Source organism: Macrobrachium nipponense, chromosome 36 (assembly GCF_015104395.2).
Source record: "Macrobrachium nipponense isolate FS-2020 chromosome 36, ASM1510439v2, whole genome shotgun sequence".
In the NCBI taxonomy this organism is placed as follows: Eukaryota; Metazoa; Arthropoda; class Malacostraca; order Decapoda; family Palaemonidae; genus Macrobrachium; species Macrobrachium nipponense.
In genome coordinates this window covers 14,050,902-14,063,860 of record NC_087220.1, presented here as the reverse complement: position 1 = coordinate 14,063,860, position 12,959 = coordinate 14,050,902, and positions in this window count along the sequence as shown.

Below are 12,959 nucleotides of genomic sequence, written 5' to 3'. Positions count from 1 at the left end.
TCTCTTTGTTTTGAAATTCTTTTCATGAACAAACAGTTTTTTATTTGTTTGGGATAATACAACTCTTAGTTATGTGCCTGTGTTTTAGAACGGAACCTTTACTGTCTAGACAGTAAAGGTAAAATAAGATCAATCAAAAATTATCAACCACTAACCATAGAGAGAGAGAGAGGAGAGAGAGAGAACTATGTAAAAATCAGTGAAACAGCTAATGGCAACAATCAGCCTACCTATCACCTTACCTTGACATATTTGACAGCTCTATCTTGGAGCTTCTTGGAATTAAAAACAAAATATGAGGGGAAAGGATATTTTCATATGTATTTTGTAATTACAGTTACATTATTATTATTATTATTTCGAAATATGAATAAACTTCCATGTACCATCAAAATTCTCATCTCAGTAAGAGAGAGAGAGAGAGAGAGAGAGAGAGAGAGAGAGAGAGAGAGAGAGAGGATGATAATTTTTATCATTTAATGTTATTTAATTTACGTAAAGAAGCATGAAAACCTCTAAATTGCAAAAAAATAAAATAAATAAATAAACAAACACTTATGCAGGGGTTCTCAAGGATTCAAAAATGTGAGTTTTGCATCCCCAGTGTCCCTGTGAAAAACTTCCACATGATAGTTAGGTTCCAAAGAAACGTTTGCGCTATTGTGAATTTTCGTAATTCCAATCACGTAAGATTGAGGTATAACAAGCACACACACACACATGTTTATAATAAAATCTATCACAGAATCATATAGAGAAGTGGCGAGGAGGTGGTCACTTAATGTGAGACAAAAGAAAGTTGCTGAGGCAGAGGCAAAGGCAAAGGCAAATTTTATTCTATCGACCCCTTCCGGTGTATGAGAATTACAGAATTACACAAATATATATATTCTACACAAAACCTTCAAAAAGAAGAGACCAATAGATTACAAATATATATTTATGTGCATATATATATTTAGCAAGTACATATTTAAAGCATAAAGGTTATTCTGACAAAGGAAAGTACATACATCGAAAATAATACCAGATAATGAAAATCCTAGAAAGTATTAAATCTAAGATAAAAGACATTATAAGGTTAACAAACTTTGCAAGTCTTTTCAATTCTTTAACACTACTTGTATTGAGGAGCAGATTGAATTTGAAAATGGTAGGTCTTCTACAATAGTAGGGCTTTAGGTATCTCTCTCTTATTTCTCTAATCACAGGACACACTAAAACATAATGAGGACAATTGAGTATTAAGAAAAAGAAGCAAAGTGGGCATTAGAATCTTGTACATGGAAGAGTAACCAGACACTTGTAAACTTGAGCCTGAAAGGAAGGTAGGGTTGTATGCTCCTCCGCTAGGGCCTTCAGGCAGACACACCAGAAACGTCAAATGAAGACCGACCATTAGGGCCGACCTCTGACACGTAGTCGCCAGATACACAGACCAAGGACAAGCGTACGAAACAACGCTTATTATGTATTCTTATCAGACAGAGTCGCATATGCATAAGATACAACTGTGTACAAATTTAAAGACATTTCTGCCTTCAAGCCATATGTATCATATTGTCGTCCTTAGCATAGACATGGAAACTAGTTAGGCTTTTTCATGTGTGAGACTAAGGTTGACATGGAATTGGTTATTTCTATTGACCAGATCGATGGACTGGTCGTGTTAGCAGTTCCTGTCCCAGTGTAGGATCTTTTGTTTCAATCATTGAATATGCTATTGGGAGACAGTCGGTAAAATTACCTATCGAATTATTTTTTTTTTTTTTTTTTTTTTTTTTTTTTTTTTTTTTTTTTTTTTTTTTTTTTTTTTTACGTATTCCACTTTAGCGACGGATTTGTTCCATTGCTTTATATGTCAGTGTTGCATCCTGCTTGCATCACACACTTACCCATGGTTGCTTACTGATACAGAGGGGACACATTTCCAAATTAGGTTTTCATGAGTAAGAATATTTTACCCGGTAGGATTGCAGCAAAGAAAACAACTATCGAGGTTCATTGTTTTATTTGGTTTTTAACAGAGTTTGTGTTATTCAAGGAAGAACAGGAGCTTCGTGGAGTTTTCTTGCTTCCATCCCACCATTTTCTCCGTTGCAGGAAGTCGCATTCTTTTATCTTTGGAAGAGCGTTCCTTCTTCGAGTGGCCTGAACAGCGGAGATTATATTACATGAAAGATTCCACTGATGGTTCCTCTAAGTTTCTTTTAAAGGTCATTGGCCAAATATCTCAAAGGTCTGAGCTTCATTACTTGACCTGATTTTGTGTTGTAAGCATATTTGGACTAATGGCACTTATAGGTATCAATACAAATGTATTTTCCATGTTCTTGCGTCAGGAATTTTCAATTTACATTCTAAGCATTATGTCTAATACACACCTTTACAATTAATTGCATCACTGAAAGGAAGGATGTATTTATTGTTCAGTCTTCATTTTCTCATCAATAGTTCCTGTATCTGGAAGATCAGCAGAAAGGATTTCCATGGGATTCCATTTGCAGGATGGTCATGAGGAGTGGTTCATTTCTTCCGCTAAAAGTTGACCCTATGGCAAAATTGGGTTTTAAAGGTTTTATAAAACCGTAAAAAGTGTTCCTGACTTACACAACTTCTTTAACAAATGTTGGATTAAATTTAATGTCTTTTATTTCTTATTCTTTTTACTTGTGGTGGAATAAAAGAAAAAAGTATATTCAAATTCAACGAATTACCTTTTCTTAAAGTAAGACATGCAATAACCCATTAACTTAGTGATTTGAAAAACGCACACTTTGTGTTAACAAGAGTTTTAAAATCTTACGAATACATCAAACATCGGCACTGATTGCAAAATGTGATTCCAGATTTCCATTTTTCTATTGCAGCCCTAAAATAAGCTGACATGACGGCAGGCTCATATATTATTCCTTAGAGAAACAAAATTATAATTATGATATCATCTTCTCTCCCCCAAGTCTTTCATAATCCCCATTTATAAAATATATCCAAGGTCTTACTAATGAATTACATGTTATGTTGGTAGTATATGTTATATCCATATATGTTGCTCTTAGCATCATAATAGTTATGCTTCTGGAAATTACAGATGATTCATTAACGGGTTTTTGCTTTCAAAAAAGAAAGTCCAAACTTTTGTGTCCACTTTTCTATTTAAAGGAAATATGCAAAAAAAAAAGGCCATATGGTCAACATATTATCGACGAGATTGCATTTTGCCGGAGACCACTTGTGACCAGTACCCTCCGTGCTTACACAAGAGAAGAGAGAGAGAGAGAGAGAGAGAGACAGAGAGAGACAGAGAGAGAGAGAGAGAGAGAGAGAGAGAGAGAGAGAGAGGGTTTATGTGCAAATAAGGTGAACGTTTTTCTGTTAGATGTTCCACTTCATTTCGAAGTCAAGAGAACAAGTATAACTTCAATATTGAAGTTTTGTCTAATATGTCCTGGAAAAGAAGAGATATGAAATTTAAGTTTTAATCAGAATTCTTGTTTTTATATCAAACCTTCCCCTTCGATCAAACAAGGAAACTGAGATGAGAAAAATATGAATCAGCGGCTTTTCATGCAATTATATTCCAATTGAACTGTTTCATTATGGCAGACAAAAAAAAAAAAAAAACATTTAATAAATCAATATTACATCAGATATGTTCACAACGAAACGATAAGATTTCCTTCAGCGACTTTAAATTATAGTATCTTAAAATTAATGTTAAATTTGGACAACATGTTGAGGGAACATTTTCGAGAAAATAGTCTTAGAAAATCCTAAAAAAATCCGAAAGACTGAAGTTGTGACTGTGTTCTTAAAGTCTGGATCCTCTAGGATCTGCAGGTAATTTTTAATATATATATATATATATATATATATATATATATATATATATTATATATATATATATATATATATATATAATATATATATATATATATATATATATATATATATATAATTTACAGTTCTCTAGGCATACGTCGGACAAGAAAGAATTTTATACTTCAAACGAACCACAAAATATAAAACATTCTTTATACCTCCATCTATATATCAAATGAAATCATCTCTTTTAGTTTAACAACATATTTCATTCCGCAGTTTCTTTTGTAGCTCGATGTATGTATATAAATCACGGTAATGTTGATATAACTTATATAAATCTACGTGTTGTCATAAGCACTACAACACTACCGAGGTCGAGGTGGGTTAATGCTGGCTCCAAATCAGCGAATACCTGAGCGCGAAAGGTATTTGAGGGTGAGACACGGCATTAACTTATAGCTTCTTGAAGTGGTGGAGTGGGTAAAAGCTTCACTGACGTTCCTGGATTTGTATGGTGTCCTGGGTTTGCGCCTGGGCGCCGACAATTCTATATTATCGCCTAATAATATTCCCCGTCTGTTAAGCATATATGAAAATATATTAATTCTGAGGTAGAGTGAATTAGATATTAAAGGACATATTTGTAGCTCGATGTATGTATATGAATCAACGGTAATGTAATATGACTTATATATATATATCTATATATATATAGATATATATATATATATTATATATATATATATATATATATATATGCATGCATATATTAATTCTTGCTTGAGATAGCCTGACTTAGGGTGTAACGGACCGTAGCAATAAACAGAAAATACACCACGAATCTGAATACATACTGAATACATAGCCAGAATTTTCAAGAATCATTGAAATATGAAAAAGCCTGCACTAAAGAAGTCAATGCCACAAGTGTGGTTGCCTACAACAAAACACACACACACACACACAAACACACACACACACGCACATATATATATATTATATATATAATATTATATATATATATATATAAATACTAATATATATATATAGATATATATAATATAATATATAATATATATATTATTATATATTATTATATATATATAAGTGTGTGTGTTTTGCTGTTTTTTTTTCTAGGTCTACAAAATCTGCTCACTTCCATTTCAACAGAAGTCAGAAGTTGGTTAGTCATTATGTACAGAGCTCATGGGCCTTACCTTTGAGAATTAGGTATTACATTCCTTCCCCCTTGTGTTCTTACGTCATTTACATATCCAACTCACACTCTACTTTATGTACAGGGACTGAGGAGAAACATCATTGGTAATGCATAATTTCGAACATACAGTGAAAACTGAAAAATGATAGTATTAGTTGAACTTACTGAATTATTAGTTACATAGTGGCTCAATCAAAACTTACAAATTGACTAGAAATTATGTGTAGTTTATAACGAATCGCTGGTGAATGGGAGAGCAATTGCAAGGCTCGGCGGTATATACTTTGGCTGACAATGCCGTCATTGAATTGATAGTTTCAACTGTTTTTTGTGGAATCACCTTGTTCGAAACTCAGCTACTGCCGAGGCCGGGGGGGGGACTTGTTCATAGACGGGATCATTCTGAACAATTTCTCACTGGTGGCTCCAGAGATCTCTGAAGCAGCGAGTCCAGGTGACCTGACTTGAGTAGTCCTTCATGAGGGGAAGGAACATGTATGTAAAGATAAAAGCTAAAAGATAATGACCCCAACGCCTCACAAAGATTCCTTTATTCATATCCCACAACTGGCTTTCCCATCGTGGAAAATAGCAATATACCTTTAGAAAACAACTATTTGATTATAACATTTCAAATTGGGAAATACAAAGGGTAGTCGCCTCAAATATGTGTGAAAACATGAACGTTAGTGATCTATTTCCGAAGTATTATTACTAACAATTACGAGAGATAAATGCGTTACATTATCTAAAAGAAAGAAAAAAAGCTTTGGTCCTGCGTCCCTTTCACCTGAGTTGCATTTGTTGATCTTTATTCCTGCCTTAGACATTGGTGGGTTGTCACAAGCACATAATATTGGAACCTTTAGCCTTCTGGTACATTTTGCTTCAAATCCTGTCGTTCACTATTCACTGAATTCTGTTCAGTGTTAAAAATATTTCGTTTTATAAGAAATGGCAAAAAACTACAAGTAAAATATCCGCCGAGGTTTCTTCGGATCAGTCGAATTTCCTGTACAATATATAATAATGTATGGAACTCTTAGACGGCCCATGGAAAAACTTTCAGCCACCTATAAACGCACGACCATGAATAAATTTAACCTTAAATAAAATAACAAGCACTAGGGTTATGGAGCTGAAATATAGTATATTTGATGATTGGATGTTGAATGATCAAACATACCATTTGTAGCCCTCTACCCAAAGTAACGTTTAAGACCTCAATATTTTTCTTTTACAAAAAACTAAAAACGGGCTAAATTAAGTTCTGTTGAGGATCTAAACAATTTTCAAGTTCTTTTGATCAGTATTTCTATCTACGGGGATGTCAGAAGTAATAAAGAAATACCTAGATTGGAATAAGGTGGAAAATGATAGTGAGGAAACGCTTTATGGCTCTTTATTTTACGAAAACCTTATTTAAAGATCAAAATCAATTTATTGTTTCGTTAGGCTTCCTGGAAGAAACACTTATTTTTATGATTTTTGGAGTTTTCATTAGTTCATACAATAGTGTCACAATTACCATATATTGAAAGTGTTTCATTTTATGGATTAATATTGGAAAGTCTCTCTCTCTCTCTCTCTCTCTCTCTCTCTCTCTCTCTCTCTCTCTCTCTCTCTCTCTCGCTCCGGAACCTAGATATTTGTTATTTTACAGCAACCTTTCAACATCTCACACGCTTTGTACTTTTGGATACAATTTAGCTTTCACCTTACATTGCAGCATTTGAACCGATGTATAAATGGTCCCAATGAGGCCACGCCAGCCAACGAATTGGGATATAAATTTAGTTCATCCCACCACCTACTGTGGCAGTATTCGAATCAAACACACGTGAGTTTTCGTCGACCAGTATACCATGCCACACTATGAAGAGAGAGATATATGTTTGGGTCAGCCCATGCTACACATATCATTGGAATTCAAAATTATTTACTAGAGCGGAACTAACTCAAACCTACTCTCATACTGAAGTGTTTTGGCAGTTATGATATATATATATATATATATATATATATATGATATATATATATATATATATATATATATATATATAATATATATATATATATGAGGTGTGTGTGTGTTGTATGTGTGTGTGTGTATAGCATCGTTTAGAAAGAGTCAACTTAACTGACTATCACCGTTGGCGACACGAGTTCATATGTGTGTACAAAAACAAAAAGAGAACTTCCTACTGGTCTAGTCATTCACCTCTACCTCCTCTCTAACTAAAAAATAGAATTTATTAAAAAAACAACATAACGATACTTAATTAAAGATATTGTTATGGACCATGGCTTCAGTAAAATAAAAATATAAAATACACCGTTGAAAATAGCTTTGGTCATTTTCAATGGCTGGATCATTTCCCCAATGGGCCATTTTGAATAATTCACTACACTCACCATTGCCACCTCCCAAATCCAACATGGTACCATTAAGACGTTCTTGGTAAAGAGACAGAATCGCCTCTGTTAGACCCGAGTACATAGCGTATTAAAGAACTTCATAGGAACGACGATAAACCAGAAATAAAAATGCATCAATCAGAAACATATGATATACATAAAAAAAAGAAAAGTAAAAAGTCACCAACTGTAAGAAAAGTATCAAAGTTAACAAACTCTACAGTTTTCAACTCACTTTCAACAATGTAAACCTCATCCCTTTTTTTTGTTTTTTGTGTCCAAAACGATTTCTTGTACTTGGCTGCACATGCCAGAATGTCTAATTCTATTGCAAGATTCTTTGCACCAAAACTACTGTGACGCACATATGCACTCACGTTTCCAAGTCACGCCTATGAAATCGATGATATACCGAAAGTAGAGTTTCATAGTTCGATACGGGAATATTCTATCGCACAGTAAGATCTTGTCACTATGTGGTTGATCGGATTCTATAAGGTCGATGGTTTCACTTCTGCTGAATCATTTATGATATTATGTGAAAGCAATCTTCTCGTCTCCAGGCCAGCGACTAAAGGCTGAATCACACCAGCAGTTTAGTGCTGAAACAAACAACCGCCCAACACAATAAGCGTTAATGTGACACAAAATCCATATACAATATATATCTATATATATATATATATATATATATATATATATATATATATATATATATATATATAAATGTATATATATATATATCTATATATATATATATATATATATATATAGATATATATATGATATATATATCTATATAGTGATACAGGGCACGGGGAACTACTAAAAGCGACATAATCAGAGGAAGACGGAAGAAAAAAACCACAACATCACTAGACTCTTTTTATTATTTTGCCGACGTTTCCTAATTATTTACAGAATTACATCTTCTGGGCTGCACATAAGAAAAGATAAAAACATAAAAAAGTTAAAAGTATTGTCTAAAAGTTCATTTAAAATACATTAGAGTAAAAATGAAATAAATAAAAAAAATAAAAACACAACCAACCTAGAGGTGAGACAGCAAGGAACTAAATGGAAGGAAACCACCACAGTACGAACTTATGCTAATACAATTGACTCGCAGATGTATCGGTGTTTAACGAAGGTACGGGTTGCTTTATAAACAACGACTCAAGGATTGTTAACTCTTGTGGTTTGGTAGTATGACCGATTACACTGAAATCTTTGTTGTCAATGTAGGTTTTGCATTGTTTTGCATGGTTTGAGTTTCCTGATATTGGAGTGCTCTGGGTTTGAGATTCTGCTCCCTGTGCGGAAACTGATTCCCCGATGTGAATCGATGCGCACCTTAAGTAGTCGACTGGTGGATCCCACGTAAATCCCTGAAATACATTTAGGGCAAGTATATTTATAGGTGACACCAGAAGACATATAAGGACACAGCTGATCTTTTATCTTAAACAAGGAGCCTATATTAAGAGGATTTTTGGGAATTAATTTGGCTGATATGGCTGGGAAATGGTCATGAATAATTGTGATTCACACAAATTATTTCATGACCATTTCCCAGCCATATCAGCCAAATAATTCCAAAAAATCCTCCTTAATATAGGCTCCTTCTCTAGAAGATAAAAGTTCAGCTGTGTCCTTTTATGTCTGCTGGTGTCATCAAACATCGCATACCCTCTTAGTATGCTATCACAATTCGCGATGGTACTTACTATTAAGAAGAAAAAGTTACAAAAGGAAAGTTTTGTCTCCTCATTCGGTTGATATTTCAAGAAATATTTTGCCAATTACAAACAAATCTAGAATTTACATTTTATCAAAATATAGCTATAATTAAGGTTCCAAACATAGTTTGTTCTCACAATTACGAGCCTCGAGAGAGATTATATTAAAATAAATCCCACAAGGATACAGTTATTCTTTATCTTCTCATACCTTCAGCATCTGTCCCTTTAACGTTAGCCATCCAATTCCCGGAACCATTGGGGTTCTTCATTTGTTGCATTGTTATGATCATAGCGGACGCTTACTCGTTGAATAATTCATTTAAAGTCTCAAGACCAACCAACATCAAAGGGTTCACATTTCACCATCCCATCCCGCCCGTAAAAATGTCTTTTGCTTCCAAGGAGCTCGGCTCATGTGACACTTGTTCAACATCTCTTCAGAGATATCTGGGAAACTAGATCGACTATTTTTGGTGACGAATTCTGGTAATACACAAGCTATTTCTGTCAGATAGTATGGGAAAATGTATTTTAAATCATAACTAAAACTGACCTTTTTTTTTTTTTACTTATTTTGAGACTTTCAGATAGAATCCTCGAATTAACAAGAATAATTGAGATTAATTTTTATTCACAATATTACCTGCACACCATAGCACTGATTACTTTTAAAATCTTAGAAATAGACTGAAAAAATGAATTGTGATTAAAGTTTGTTTACCTAAATGAGCGTAGGACAGATGAAGGGGAGCACTTAATAGATTTTTAAAAACTGTTAAGTACTTATTAAACAAAAAAGATTTTACCCTACGCTTACTTGTGATACTCTTAAATAAGGTAAAGAATGAACGATAATGAAAAAGAAAAAGAATATTAATCATGAAAGAAAACTAAATTTATGCTCAGCTGTCACTTCCAACAGTGCAAATGAAATATTCATATTCGGGTTTCAAATATCATCTGTTGTTTCGTGAAATTATAGGAAACTGGAAAAATTGATCTTCAAAATATACTCACACATAAGGGGAATTAAGTTGCGCTACTTGAAAGAAATTGCAACCCATTATAGCACAAATATCAATTGTTCTAACCAGTAATTGCACTACAACTACCATCTTCGTCCATGAAAATAAGTGAACATCATAAAAAAAAAAAAAAAATCCTAATGATTTCAATTCTTTCTAGCTGAAAGAGACCTGAAATATAAAACTCCTCGGTAAAAACAAAACCCTGCAGAAATTCCAGTTCTATCCATCAGAGGCAAAGGTCTCAAAATCAACCTTTGATATCTTTTCTTAGCTTGTCCGAAGAGTGAGTGTGTTAAATGGCACAAAACTGATTCTATTTCAACGTATATCGTAGGTGTTAGAGCAGAGCTACAAGTTGAGTAAAGACAAAATTACTTTTACATCACATCTTTAGGTATGCACAGTCAAGAGGCGCAGTAGATCATTTTCTATTTCACTGGAAAATTTGTAAGATAAACAGATGCTAAAATATCTATGCAAGTATCAATTTTTTTCCCAAGAGGTAAGGTGACCAAAACTCTTTACCCAATGTTCAGTTTGGACTATAATTTTTGAACACTAAAAAATTAACTCCTTCGGGGAATGTACAATATACCTCTATTATATGAATATAAGAAATTATCTAAAATTCATCCACCAGAAAAACAAGTTTTTTTGGTCAGAATAGGCGATTTATAACTATTTCCTGTAAGGCACCAATATGACAAAAATTACTTTTATAAAAGGAATAGATAAGCGGTTTCATTCTTTTGAAGTTGGAAAAATATATAATTTAATGCGAAATCAAAACTAAAATAAATGAGAAGGACGAAACAAAACTTAACGTTCCTTGATCACCAATCCAGTCATGCATGCACGCGCGTGCGCTCTCTCACATACACACGCATATATATATATATATATATATATATATATATATATATATATATATATATATATATATATATATATATATATATATATATATATATATATATATATGTATATATATATAATTACTTGTGCATAAACGACAAGTAATCATTACTATTTTATCTGTTGCAGTTTATTCCAGAAGAATATGCAAAATGATTGAGCGTCCGCTAAACATCATACTTCTCTCTCTCTCTCTCTCTCTCCCTCTCTCTCTCTCTCTCTCTCTCGTTGCTTTTTCTGGAAATTGTTACTAACGATATTTATTGATATCTCAGTCTTTTTAATAAGCATATCATTGTGTAGGGACAACTATAATTGATCAGTGGAAAGAAAATGTCCTTCGATGAAGGAAGATTCTTTGGGAGGAGGCGAGGAATGTTTGGGATTATGAGGGTTTCGTTAATCAAGGAAAAGGAAAAGGACTCAAGATGCCGATCTAATTCGCGAAGGAGTAAAATAGTGAGATATGCCGGACCTCGAATTGATGTTCGAACTGTATATGTAGTAAAATAATGGTCAAGGAACGATGAGTTTATGTGTTGATTGCTCAGGTCTTAAATACAAGAAATAAATCAGAGGGTAGAGGTTACTAAAGTCGAAGATAGAAGTTTAATTCACTGTGAAGGTGCATTCACGAAAACATGAAGGAAAAGGACTGGTGAGAAATGAAAACGGTTAGACAGGGGAACATGGTGATCTGAACAATAAAAGAAATTATATTGTTATGAAAAGAAAAGGAATGACAAAGAGAGATTAAGTATGCTTTGATAAGGAAGGAAATCAAATAATAAATGATAAAATCCATACTGATGCATAACAAAGAACAGGATAAACGCAAAGGACATTCTTCTCGGTCATTTAAAGAGAACGGTTAAAGGTATTATAGAAATGATAAGAGTTCATATGAGATGAAATAATGGCAATTGTAAGATACTGTCCTCGCTAACGAAGGAAGAGGATGACGGGAAATGGTAGATTTACGAATGAATATACATAAAGACCATCATCAACGATAAAAGATTTCTTGTGTAAAATATTCTTTAATAAATTTTTTCATGCCAAAGGCATCGTGGAAGGACCTGGAAAATAATGCTCATGAGAGAAGAACTGACTGCATGCCGATTCGTAAGGTATTTGGCTAACAAATAGTGCACAAGATGTAAAAGAGCGTAAAATTTAAAATGCAAATGGTATTTTATCAGGTAACGGGGACTTTAAAAGTATGTCCCTGAAATAATACTTTTGCCGAGGTGTACAGTCATTACTTACACACACGCATGTTGCGAACTAAATATTAATCACTTTGAAATTCCCAGTGAGGAAACATTATTAATATCTTATGGGGGTAAAATATCTTTAAAAAAATAATCAAAAACAAGTAATATGTGGAAACAAATAAAAATGAAGAATAATGCCAGTTTTAGTGAATGGGACAAACTTCAAATATTGTAAGAATCCTTCAAAATGTGAAACAAACATGCAGTTTGGCACACTTATAGTCTAAAACATGATCTTTAAAATAGGCAAGATTGCCAACATGAAAATAGAAAACTGGCGGCCATCACAACCTTTCTCATCAACGGTAACTTACTCTCTGCGTCTACCGCACCGAACTACAGGTGATTTAGCATAACGAGGCATAAACGCATTCAAGCTCAAATGCACACATACTCACCATTCGTAGAATAAGAGCAACAATTTGGTATTAAAAAAAAAATTCTTTGTAAGTAAAGTTATTACATAAATGTTTATGAAATTACAATTAAAGTATATATAGGTATAAATATATATGCCAAATGTACACATCCCCAA